The sequence below is a fragment of the Perissodus microlepis genome, chromosome 22 (assembly GCF_051167445.1).
Source record: "Perissodus microlepis isolate ML-2025 ecotype Zambia chromosome 22, ASM5116744v1, whole genome shotgun sequence".
In the NCBI taxonomy this organism is placed as follows: domain Eukaryota; kingdom Metazoa; phylum Chordata; class Actinopteri; order Cichliformes; family Cichlidae; genus Perissodus; species Perissodus microlepis.
The window spans coordinates 17,969,832-17,983,014 of record NC_140481.1 but is presented as its reverse complement, the minus strand read 5'-3'; the positions used below and the strand labels follow the sequence as shown (position 1 = coordinate 17,983,014).

Below are 13,183 nucleotides of genomic sequence, written 5' to 3'. Positions count from 1 at the left end.
GTCTGTCAGCAGGGACTGTATTTGTTAATGGACTTCAGGGCATTATGTCCTCAGAGAGCGTGGGGTGTGTGTATGTGGGAGGATGATAAAGAGCAAGGCAAATATTGTTTGTGTGGCTTGGATTGAGTGCAACAGTGTGCAACGTGAGAATTGCTAGAAGGTCTGAAAAGGATGCAATTAAAGCCATTAGTTATTTTTCCCTCCAATGTTTTCTCTTGAAGAAATTGCTTATTGATATCAAGACATCCAGGGAATTTACTCTCTGTCTCCTTCTGCTTTTTCCACTCCATCCTCCTCCTCCTTCTCTAACCCGTCTCGTTCTCGTGTCCGTGCTGAGCTCTTTGAATAGGCTCCCTGTTTGCCTCTGCTGGCTCCTGGCAAATATGCTTCTGTGTCCAGGATGAGACAATGGCAATGATAAGACATAAAGGAAAGAAGAAAGAAGAGAAAGATGCAGAGAGACAGAGTGACACAGACAGAGAATTAGTGCTGAATGAATGAGTAAATAGAACTGGAGGAAAGATGTTGGAGCCAAGTGGAGGGACAAAGAGCTGATTGTCGCAGTAAACTGAGGGGCCTTTCAGTTCCTGGACAGTTGGTCCCTGATGTTTGTCTTAGATTCTCTGAGGAGAAGTTACAGGATTCAGCAGGTCCACTTGGTTGGTAGTTTAATTCTATGGTACTTGTTAAGAAAAAGTAACTTTTGATATGTTTTTTTTTTATTATTACAAAATGTCTCAGATGTTAGTGCCATCACAAGTCTGTGAGTTCTTTCCTGCTACTGATTCTATTACCATCACTTAATCCTGGTTTATTTTCATAACTCAGCGCTGTGGTTCTTATAAAGCGCTTTTCTACTCAACTTGAGCAGTCAAAGCAATTTATACAATACACTTCATTCACTTATTCACATGCAAGCACTTTACTTCTACTCTTAGGCGCTTTCTATCTAATATTAACACCCATTCATCTTCTAATAAGCGTGTTGGATTTAGTATCTTTCATGCAGACTGGTGCAGCCAGGGATTGAACCAACAACTTTCCGATTAGTAATTTACTGTAATTCAAGTTTTATTTGTGTACCGCTAAATCACCTCAATGTGCTTTATAATGCATGGTAACGACATTACAATACTACAAAGATAACCCCAACAATCTGACGATCCCCTATGAGCAAGGACTTAGCGACAGTGGGAAGGAAAAACTTGCTTTTAACAGGAAGAAACCTCTGGTAGAAACAGGACAAAACACTGTGGAAGAGAGCCAGAGATCAATAAAAACAAATGTTTAAATGCAAAGTGGTGTGTAAAGACATGACCTGCACAACATTCTGAGCAGCTGTGATTGCAGGAAAATACGTAGACGTGTATTAGGCAAACATCTAAAACAGTATTAAGTTATAGCATTTTCTGACTTTCTTTCTTTTTCTAAACATTATTTCTACTAACGTCACAGTTTTGGGTTTTTTTTGTTTTTTAAAAAATGTTTAAAATCACTCACCTGTAATTCCTCAGTTCTTCATCGTCCCCTCACCGCACACAGTGGATTTTTCCCCCAGCAGAAATGACCACTGGAAAAAAAAGAAACATTAAGGAGATTATTCACACTGGCATGTTTCCAAGCACATGGTCATATTACACTTTAGCCTTAAAATCAATCCAGCAGTCAGAAATGTCCCATTTTCTTTTATTTGATTTCTTTGTGATAATGATGATGATGCTCCACACGCTACACCTAAAAGCTCGCAGAAGGTATCTGCCCGTGCATGCCTGGACATGTCTGTGTTGCAAGCATCAGTTGCATGGCGCGGTGCAACATGAAACTATAGCGACGCAGATTCAATTCATCATGAACCTCATAGTAATGATATTATTTAAATGCATTAGTAAGAAAAAGAGCTAAAAATAGCCTCCATGGGAGAGCTTTCGCCCATCACTTTGGCTGTCATCTATCACTGATATCATCAACCATCATCACAACGCTTTATAAAAATTTATTTTTGTCTTTTTATTGGAAGATTTTGTGTGATTGGGTTAAACATCGTTAGGATTTTATAGAAGAATAGGAAACCTGTTCAATGTTGAAGTGTTATTTTGGTTGTGCGAATCAGCTGTTTGCACTAGAAATGTTTTCAATAATTTGAGTCCTTCAGTTGTTAATAGTCCTAAGGTAACCTCGACCCAAATCGTTGTTATCTTGAAAACTTTTAAGGAAACTGTGTATTTCAAGCACAAGTTGCACGGAGACATGAAGCTGAGGATAAAACCAAAATCAGTGGTCATGTGCAACAACTTGACAGTTGACAGTTTGCTGATCATTTACATGTGCAATTTTTTTTTCTTCTATAGATCAGTGACATTGCAAAGACAGCATGCTTGGCCTAGGGAGTAGCACTTAAAAAAAATCCCAGCAAAGCTTAAACGCTTGGGCTGCGTTGCAGAAGCAGCGCTTTTTCTTCAGACAGTGGAAGTAGAAGTTTTGACAAGAGCAGGAAAAAAAGGAGGGGAAGATGAAAGCGGTGTACCTTCTAGCTCCTGGTAAAGGAAGTGATCTGAGTGCCAGTGAGAGGCAAAGAGAGGAATAGATGTGGGATGGGAGCTTGAAAAAAGGCAAGGAGACCCACCACAGCAGGGTGCTCTGCTGAGCTGCGCTAAAGAGCAACATGAAAAAGGTTTTGAACTTGAGCCAGGCCCCTTAGCTATACAGATACTGAGGGACTGAGGAGAGGAGAAAAAAAAGAGAGGAAATGATGGGAGGATAGGAAAGTTTAAGAAAAGGGAGGATTAGACAGGAGGGGTGAAGATGAAAAGAGTTGCAAGTACTGAAGAGGAAAGAGGAAAATGGGCGCGGAGAGGACGGCAAAGAGGCGAAAAAGATGAAACCTGGGTAGAGACGTAAAGGAAAGTGCTTTCCACAGTCTTCTTTCAACTTGACAGAGTACGGGATGAAGCTGTGGAATGAGAAGTAATTTCTAAAACAGAACAACAATTCTCCAGGGGACACCGTTTCTGTAAGAAAAAACGAAACCTACAACCACTCTTAAACAAAGGGGGGAATTCAAACATGAAGACTCCCTTTGGGATAACAGTGGAAATTTATTAGAGGGTGCAATTTAGGTGGAGGTTTGCGTATGACTCATTCAGAAATGGATTCAAGAGTGTTCGCTGATCCAGAGGAATTTAGAAATGAAAGACTATAGCTGGGGATAAGAGCCAGTGGCAACTCTCAGATGGGCCAAACGAGACAGATTTGCTAGACATAACAGATCTTAGAAATTTCTAGCACACTGATGAAAATGTTTTCAGTCTGACGTGGTCCTTCTGGAAAATTTTCCTAATCCTGAAGTGAGGCTCCAACCTTTTATAGCTTGTAGAGATTTAGTCAGTGTACAGAGGAGCTGTTGGTGAAAAACTGGTAGACAGAACAAAGCAAGTACCAGAACTGTACATAACCCGGTTGAACCTCAACTTTTGATCAGACTGGAATATAATAGGAGTTCAATCCCTCCATCCATCCATCCATCCATCCATGTCCGTCCATCCATCCATCCATCCATCCATGTCCATCCATCCAGGTCGTCAGGGCAGCAGTCTAGGCAGAGAAATCCAGGAATACCACAGCATTCCTGAGAGTTTTAGTGTCTCCAGTGTTTCCTGGGTCTGCTTTGAGGCCTTCTAGTCTTATGTAGATGCCTGAACCACATCAACTGGCTCCTTTTAGTGTGAAGGAGCTGCTGGTCTACTCACTTTGGCTTGATAAAACTTCTCAATCTGTTGTTAAGGGTGAGTCCAGCTACCCTGCAGAAGAAGCTCATTTTCACTGCTTGTATCTACCATCTCATTATTATTTAGTCACTATGCAGAGTTCGACCGGTCGATGGGTAATTTGTCTCTCTTCCCCACACCAGAGTAGCACAGCGCTGGTACAGATACGAAACCTGTCACTTCTCTTCACTTGGGAAAATTCCTTTTCTGCTGAAAAAGGGGGGCGTGCCAACTCTGGGTCAGAGACAGGTCTCTTAAACTTTATGTGATCGATATTCCTTTTTGTACAACGTTACATCCTTTGGTTTATCCTATCCTATCCTTTTAGTCATCAACCTTACCTTACTTTTGTGTAGTCTGCTTGTGTCTTTTCGTTGGTTCTGCAATGCTCTGTAATCCTACTGGAGGGATAAAATACCATTATTTCAAAGAACATTTCCTCGTAAGGTGCTAAAGTGCTGTCTAACACCTTGGATTCAAAACCTCCCTCAGGTTCAGTTGGGTTGATATCTGGTGAAGATGACTGTGCATGATTGTTATGCTGGAAGAAACCAGTCCAGCAAGGATAGAAAGGTTTCACCAAGTTTAAAGGTGAGCACTCGGCACAGCTCAGCATAGTTTGTAGTGATATGAAACAAACCAGCTAAATGCGCCTACAGGGTATCAAAGCCACCAGATATAAAGGTCAAGCATTCAGGCCTGTCCTAATCTTTGGGTGTACACCACACTTCCATTCACCCATTTGTTGTGAATACCATAAAGTACAACTTATCTGATCATATCAGCTTTTTTTCCATATCAGTATTTATGGTGTTTCCCCTACTGAGCTCTCAAATGTGCGGTCGTCTTTGTAATGTGCAATAAAAATGACCCTCTTTGTCTAGTTGTTGAAGTTGTTGTTGTTACTGCTGACAGTGTGATCACATCTGACGCCGACCTGTAATAGTGCACAAGAATCACGGTCATTTACTGTGTGCCGCTGACCACGATGTCTTTCTGAGACCAATCTTTACTCCTGTTGAAGCCATCTGGAAAGCTCTGGTGACTGAAACTCTCCATTTGTGCCCCCGCATTGACCTTTTTCTCCTGCCATCTGAACCTTTTCTCATTTCCCAAATTGCACTTTCTCAATTCCTTTCCTTGACTCACGAGAGACACTAGAGCAAGACAGAAACCTGTGGATAGAAGAGTCGAGGCAGATGATGAGACAGACTTGTTTTGTAGTTGTGTAGTTTGACACAGCGACATCGATTTATGATCTCAGGTGTAAAAGTGTTTAAGACATTTTTTATGTTTTGTACTCAGGGTCACATTTAATTACGGGGCGATCGTGGCTCAAGAGTTGGGAGTTCGCCTTGTAATCGGAAGGTTGCCGGTGCGAGCCCCGGCTTGGACAGTCTCGGTCGTTGTGTCCTTGGGCAAGACACTTCACCTGTTGCCCACTGGTGGTGGTCAGAGGGCCCGGTGGCGCCAGTGTCCGGCAGAAACCTGTGGATAGAAGAGTCAAGGCAGATGATGAGACAGACCTCTGTCAGTGCGCCCCAGGGTGGCTGTGGCTACAACGTAGCTTGCCATCACCAGTGTGTGAATGGGTGGATGACTGGTTGTGTAAAGTGCTTTGGGGTCCTTAGGGACTAGTAAAAGCGCTATACAAATACAAACCATTTACCATTTAATTAGTGTGACACACACGTGTCGTGAAGAGCAGAAAGTTTGACTACCTTAAAAACGCTAAAACGCTAATAGTTGTTCAAAGGGCAGTCCTCCAATCAGTTCGTATGTCCCAGCTGTGTGCCACGCCTCTTTTATGAGCTGAACGTAAAAACTCTGTGTAGTAATACAGGCTTGCTGTATTCTGTGCTCCAGATGCATTTTAGCAATTTAGACATCCTTTAACAGAGCATACTAAGGGCAGGGGACACAAGGAAAGCACAAATTAGTGAAATGAGTAACAGCATTTTATTTTTTATGTAAGATATTACAATTTATGGATGTGGATGCTTCTGCATTTGTTGTGTTTCTCCGCTTATTTATTCAGGATTTTACTTTAGGTTTCAGTCACACAGGCTTAGAGAACCGTTGGCAACCTCTTGGGAACCTGTGGTTGCTAAGGAAAATTTGTATTCCCCAACCAGTTGGAGAGTGGTTGCTGGAGGTTGCAGGCTATCGCTGGGTGAAACTGATCACAAAGAAGGCACTGCACCCAAAAAACCTCCTTATGATTTACCACCCCCACAGTGCTGCAGTTCCCCTTAATTTGTGTGTAAGATGGAGGCTTGTCAGCAAAAACTCAGCAACTACAACAATGTTACAAAAGGCACAGCTTTTACTTTGAAGATGAACGTTTAATGTTTCCAATTTGCATTCAAAACTTCAAGTTCCGCTGCCACTTAGCTAGTTTTCAGCGTGTTTGCATCTTCCATGCTAGCAATAAGTGACTGCAGCAGTCTGCTTGCAACCAATGCAATCACAGGGAGGTTATCAGTGCAGCACCACATACCTCTTTACCGTAACTGACAGTAACCTTCATTAATCACTTGCAAACTGGTTGGGGAAGATTCATTTTCCCCTAGCAACCAGGTGTTGCCAGGGTGTCATTGACTTCTCTCTAGACCTGTGTGATTTGGACTTAAACAATAAATTTCACAGCAGCTGCCATCAACCTCCAGCAACCATTCACCAACCGATTGGGGAATATAAATTTTACCAAGAAACCGATCTCTAGGCATTAATACTTTAATTCACCTCTCTCCATGTCATCATCTCTAAAAGTTACAGAGAGTATCGTGTTGCCGTTTGACCGCAAAGGTCACTAAAATAATCTGCCTACTAATCTGCCCCTACAGCTGTTTTATTTACATCCTCCCTTCATTCCCTTCATGCCATTGTGTTCAGCTTCTGCATTGTTTGTCAGATTTAAATAAATGTTCAGAGATTTGTTTCCTCCTAGCCTGTCACTACCAGTAAGAAAGAATGTGAATTGGCCTGTTTTGTTTTTTTAAGCAGCTATGTTGGCTTCGATAAAGAGCAGGCTGCGGTGGCTCCTTCAGCAGGAGAGACGCAGGACGGGACGATTCACACTATAATTAGTCACTTTCCATCATTGATCCTATGCACATCATTATGCTATATATGTATGTATATGTATGGGTATGTATATGTACACGATATATGAGACAGAGAGAGAAAGAGAAACTGGTGGCACTGAGCTCAAAAACAGGTCATTAACTGGGAATTTAAAAGCCTGACTCAGAGCAACAAATGAAGCTGGGACATTAGCTTCTTTTCAGCCACGTTATGAAGGTTATTTTTAGACTCTTGTCATCTACACAATACCTCATAAAATAACAACGCTAGTAGGGTTTGGCTTCTGAACACATATTTCTGGCTCTGTGCCTGTGGGTGTAGGTTGCTCTTTGATTTTGAATTCCTGTAAATTTTTTGTTTTTATAGCATTTTAGACGATATAAAGGGGGCTGGAAGTAGACTAGAAGCTGGTATTGGAATGATTGAAGGTACGTGGCGCGCTGTTAGACCTCCTTTTCCCTCCAAATATTTTGAGCATACAAAGACAAGTGCTGGCCGTCAGCCGCCACAGTAACTAATCACTCAGACAGCGTGGTTGTGGCCTCTCATTAAACAGGCTGTAACAGTGAAAGGAACACTATTAATGACTCTGCAATACTTGTTACACACACAGTTCTTTCAGACTTAATGGCAGAATATCTGTAAGCTCCGTAGTTGTGCTGGATACGGGTGCTTGCGACGCAATATCAGTTAATAGGTGCAGGTGAGCGCTGTGCTTTCCTATATTCTGTCAGTAAACAGAAGCTGCATGAGCTTAGCCCCACTGCTGCGTTCCCCCAGCAATACAGACACTGTTCCAGAAACTTCACATCCCATTTGCTCGGATGTCTGCGCTGCCGCCTCACACGGGAGCTTTTTCAGCACTTTCTCCCCCCTGCTCCTGTTATGTTGCATCCACTAAGGGCTGGAAGTGAGCATATAACACATTATCCTCTATAGCAGGGTTATCCCCCTCGTGCTTCCCTAACTTGACGTTGTCAACCGAGCATGCTCAGATTCGATCAACAAGAATTTGCGAGGAGGCCATTCAAGTGGATGTTGAATCCCTGCGTGAATCACACAGTGTGCTTGCTCTTTTCCTGAGCTCTCTGCATATTCTGGGGTTATTTTTTCTTATTATGTTGCCGGCAGACGTGTGTGTTGACTCTCAAACACGGTCTTCTCTTGTTTTTGTTTTACAGGTGATGAATGACGAGGCTCATCCATTTCTCTCTTGAGGTAGGATGTTAACTGTTTCAGTTACTCAGTCATTCGAAGAATGGTAAGCCCTGCCAATTAGCAGACTCCTCGGTAACCCCTCTACCTCCCTACCTCCACCCTTCCCACACGGTGCAGGCAAAGAATCTGTGTGAATGCTCAGAGATGGAGACATTAGACTCTTTCCTGCAAAAAGTTTTCCCCACAAATGTTTTTTTATGTGTGGATGTGCAAAGTTTGACAGCTTTAATAATTCAAACCAGAATGCGTGACACGAGCATGTCTCTGTCTCTATCAATTCAACTTAACAAATGCCATCATCATTAATATTGTGGATGTATTAAACCAGGAAAAACGTGCTATGCTGCTAAGCAGCATATCGCTTATGTATAATGTCTCTATTCCTGCTTTACACTGTGTGTGACTGCATGCAAGTGCGAATAGATGAAGTATGATGGTAATATTGTATGCATATGCTGGAGGTGTAAGTTCCTGTCTTTGTGTTCCTATTGTGTGTGGTTGTATGCAGATCTGAAAAGATCTGCATTATCAGCCTCTTGGCAACAAGCAAGCGGAGTTCTGGTCTGTCTGTTTGTTGCTGAGGCCCTGTCGCCCCGGGTTACAGGGTTGCTAGGGAATAGACGGACAGACTGGCATCACCAAAGTGCCAGCGCGGCATGTGGGGTGCTCCACATCTCTGGTCTGCTCTTTTTGTTTGATATGTTCCCTTTTGTCTTATATCAGAGAGGCTGTAAATTAATTTTGCCAGGTGAAAAGCAGCGATAGGACCGCTTTTCTGCCCACGTCATGCAAACTAAGAAGCTTTCTTGTGCTGGGCTCTTAGGATTTTAGGGTCACTTTAGCCACCAGCACTTTCAGTGGGATAAATCGGGTCCAGGACCTTTGGTAGTTACATTTTCTTTGGATTTCTTTTTTTTGTTTTGTCTTTTTTGGCTCTGATTATCCATTTCTGCGCAAGTCTAAAACCTCCCAAACTGCTCCTATACTCATCAGGGTGTCACAAGAAATTAAATTTCAGTCGATTGTGATTATTATAACATCATCACTTTCAAAGCAGCCACTGAGATTGAGATGGAGAGCCTACAACGAGAATGAGATCTGAAACTACCACAGGGCCTACCGGTGCGTTAGTCAGCTGAGATGGAAGTACAGCTGTTGCCATTCTAGCCCCTGAGGCTCATATCGTTAACTACTGCTACTTAGCAATGCTGCTAGAGATATATATGTAATACAGAAGCTAAATTCTCCCTTCTAAATAGACTAGGTTAGAATAGGCTGACCGCATTTCTCTAGCACCTTTCATTTAGCTTCAACCTTCTGCTTTTTTGCTCATTGCTAAGCTGCAAGCTGTTGCACCGCAGTTTTCTTTTTCATCCGCACATAAGATGCTGCTTTGCTCCCTCTGCCAGGATCATCTTAAAGATTTCTCAAAGTATGTGTGTGTTGCACCATTATTTCGACATCTTGTAGAACTGTCTCCTTTTGAGCGTGATGCAACCCGATTTCAAAATCAGGTGAGATTTTTTTTTTAAACTGAGCTGATAAGTCCCCAGCAGGTGCTTCTCAAAAACCCACTCCACGAGTCCAGCACCGAGCCATGTGGGGGATTAGGAAGCAGTTTTGTGCGCTCGCTGTGTAAACAGGGTGTGTTCTGTCCTCACAAACAGGAAGCCAGCGCGCTGTTTTATCATCCTGCCCCAACTGGTGTCTTTTCTTTTAACAATTAGCAGACGAGGAATCATAAATGCATCAGGAATGGAGATCCTGTTTGTTTCCAGGAATAGTGTTGTCATGGTGACGGAGGCACGTCTTTGTGCACTGCGAATCACAGAAATAGTTGTGTCATGCTTTTACTGTAAAGTGCACGAGTTAACATGATGCTGATCATGTAATCGTCAAGATAATCTCTGTGCATGGTTGATGGTTGTGAAATACGTGTGTGTCACAGTGTGTGTGTGTGCGTGTGTGTGTGTGTGTCATATAAAGAGAGTGGGAGAGAGAGGAAAGAAGTGGAGGTTTGAGGCGCCAGCAAAGAGGATATGTCTGGCAGCTGTGTCATTTTGCAGAGTAAAGGATTATGGGAGAATTACAACGAATGAGCAGGATGACCGACACACACACACACCCCACGCGTACACACATAACTTTGCTTCTGTATTGTGTGTGTATCTGTGATTTAGAGAGCCAGCGAAACTTCATTGCTCAGTTGCAGTCAGTGACTCGTTCCTGCGGCATCCAAAGCAGCTGGTGCCTCTTTAGTCACAGTCTACCTGGTGACAGACACAAACAACACAAAAGCCTTTACTACACAACATGAGTGTTGCTTTATGAAAGCCTTCTTTTGATTACACCAAATGTTAGCAGCATTTAATGTTTTGTCCTGGAGATAAACCCTGCATAGAGAGTTGTTTACTTAGGTAAGCCTCACAGATACTGACCAAGCTGCCTGTGTTTGCACATGACAGATAATTGAATGCACGTCATATTGTGGCTAAACATAGGTTTAAACCCTCTAATAATTACATAATTACTATGTAGTTACTCGTGACTTATCATAGGATTATGCTAATGCTCTTCTAGTGACCTGTAACTCTCACGACGTTCATACATTCTGCTCTTTGCAGATTTGTCATGCGGCCAACCCCGCACTTAGACATAAACACACACGCCCCAGACACACGCCGCTGACGTACAAAGCCAGCCAGTCGTCTGGGATTATCGATATGTATTGCATCTGCGGGAGCATGTACGCGCTTGTGGATGTGTCATCTCTCATGCGCCACAGCGTCACACTTCAAGGTTGCTTTATATCCTCTGGAGCGTCTCCCCGAGTGTCTCTGAGGCCGTCGATGCGCATTGTCATTTTTATAGCCTGTTATTGGGACACGCTGCTTTGGTGCAAGGCAGCGTGCCAGGCGATAATAAGACCCGGGGAGAGTGTTTTTTTTTTCGACCTCTGAACATAAGATGGGATGTTAACAAGCTATTCTTGATCCCTGGTTGTTTGTTATGCAGCGTGCATGTTCACACATATGTGACTGCACACGGGGTGTAGTACTTGATTACATCACTCAGCTGATCCCTGTGGAGGAGAATTTTTCCTTCCATCCAATTGTGAATGTTTTTGTTTCATATATAAATCTTAGGAGACTTAAATGTGTCATACTATGTTTAACTGATGATTTTTTCACATAACACACAATACTATGCAAAAGTCTTCTGACCTATGAATAGCGAAGGCACCTGCCTCAAAGTATGAGCTGGTGTAATGTCTACACATCACAGACAATTTACCAAAGAATCAATTTTAAATAGTATCTTTAGTCACCTTGTTATTAGCAGCCTGTCACGAAACACACTATGTTCCTATTCCTTTAGTTGAATCTATGAAAATGATAAAGATCCACAGTTTGACAGATAGAAAAGAGAATTCTTTGCACCAACACGGTGACTTTCAGAGTGATATTCTGAGTTCTCGGCACAGTGTGTCCTTAAAAACTGGAAAGTGGAGGACAAAAGAAGAAGTGTCAGGCTTTAAAAAAAACTATCTAGGCAGATCAACAGTATCTGACATTCCTGTGAGATCTGGACATTTAGTTGATCCGTCTACTGTTCACCTGAGCCTCATTAGAAATAGTCTCAGTGGAAGGGTGGCTGTCAAGAAGCAATTTTTAAAGAAGGAAAACCGGTATTCCAAATTACAAGAACTGGACTGAAGATCACCATCTGTGTGTACGGAAGAGGTCTGAAACTGTAAAACACGGTGGCTGTCATGGTTTGGGGCTGGAACAATGTCTGATTGGCAGCAGCTTAATTTTTCAGCATGACAAGGATCCCAAACACACTGCCTGTGCATTAAAAGCATACCTAGGTAGAAAAAATGCACAGTGGGATTGACCTCCCCAGAGCCCGGACCTCGAGATTATTGAAGCAGCGTGGGATCATTTTGATAGAAAATGAAACAAAAGTCAGCCAACATCAAAAAAAGATCTTTAAAAGTCCTTCAGGAAGCCAAAGAGAGTTGTTAAAATTGTACAAACTCCGTATGTTTGCACGTTTCAATAAATCACACCACCTCTCTCGTATTTCTCTCAAAATATAAAGAACGAGTATATTGGTATATTGAAAACATTAATGTTCTGAAGTACAAACTGCACTTTTTTTGTTTTGCATTTATTCTTAATGTCCATTGTGGATTTTTTCTGTTGTTTAAAGGACTGTAACTAATTGCATTATTTTCATTACCTATTATTATTTTTCCAGTTCAGTTCAATAATTTAGTCTGTGTAAGGCTAGACGCTGACAGATGTTTAGCCATTAAAGCTGAGAATAACACTTGCAGATAGCATATTCAGTATTTAATGGTAGTCACTTTTATTCAAACAGCACATTTAAAAAGGAGTCGATGTAGATGGAGTAACATTATAAAAACATACAGAACAGAAAGCACGAGTTTAAAAATAGAAAGATATAATAACCACATTAAGATAACACCAAATAGCTCATAAGAAATCATTTTAAAAAGATTAAAATGGGAAAAACCCATGAAAGTTTAATGACAGTCAACAGTAAGACGGGTGGCTCATGGACTAGTGAGTGCAGTTGCATCTCCGGCGGCGCCTCTTCATGGGTCACTGGTTTAATGAATCTCATTTTCTTGCGTGTTCGAGTCCAGGTTGTAACATATGTCACACATCAGTTTCCACTCGAGGACTTCCTCGTCTTTGCTTTGACTTCAAACTTCAAAATCAATAAAATCCACATTCCCCCAGAAACGGTGTCACGCTCCAGTCACTAAATCTCAGAATCAGGCCACGGAGCTCATTACCAAACCATCATGTGGACCAACAGCTCAATGTGTCAACCAGTTATTTGGTCATCACGAGTTTGTCTGTGTTCACTTGTGTTTTTCTAAGTGTGTAAAGCATCCAGTGTTTTTCTTGCAGCTTTAAAGTCTACACTTTCCTTCGAGGGGCGTTATAGATTGAGGTGCTCGGCAGCTCAGTAGTCAGTTCATCTTTGAAGATCAGCTGGTGGCCTTTTGGAATAACTCCAGACATCTGTTCTAACTTCTTTTACCTTAAGAGAGCTTGACATGAAAGGCCTCTCAGCTG

The 13,183-nt window shown here is 42.2% G+C and overlaps 1 protein-coding gene across 2 annotated transcripts in view; it reads left to right on the top strand.

The window, feature by feature from the left end:
• Positions 1-13,183, top strand: part of pag1 (phosphoprotein membrane anchor with glycosphingolipid microdomains 1) — a 60,519-nt gene that overhangs the window by 10,498 nt on the left and 36,838 nt on the right. The window contains exon 2 of one of the 2 annotated variants that reach the window (XM_084919968.1): positions 8,033-8,069. The exons of the other annotated variant lie outside the window; for it this stretch is intronic. The gene's annotated coding sequence lies outside the window, so the exon portion shown is untranslated. The remainder of the gene's footprint in view (positions 1-8,032; positions 8,070-13,183) is intronic. 2 annotated transcript variants of the gene reach the window in all.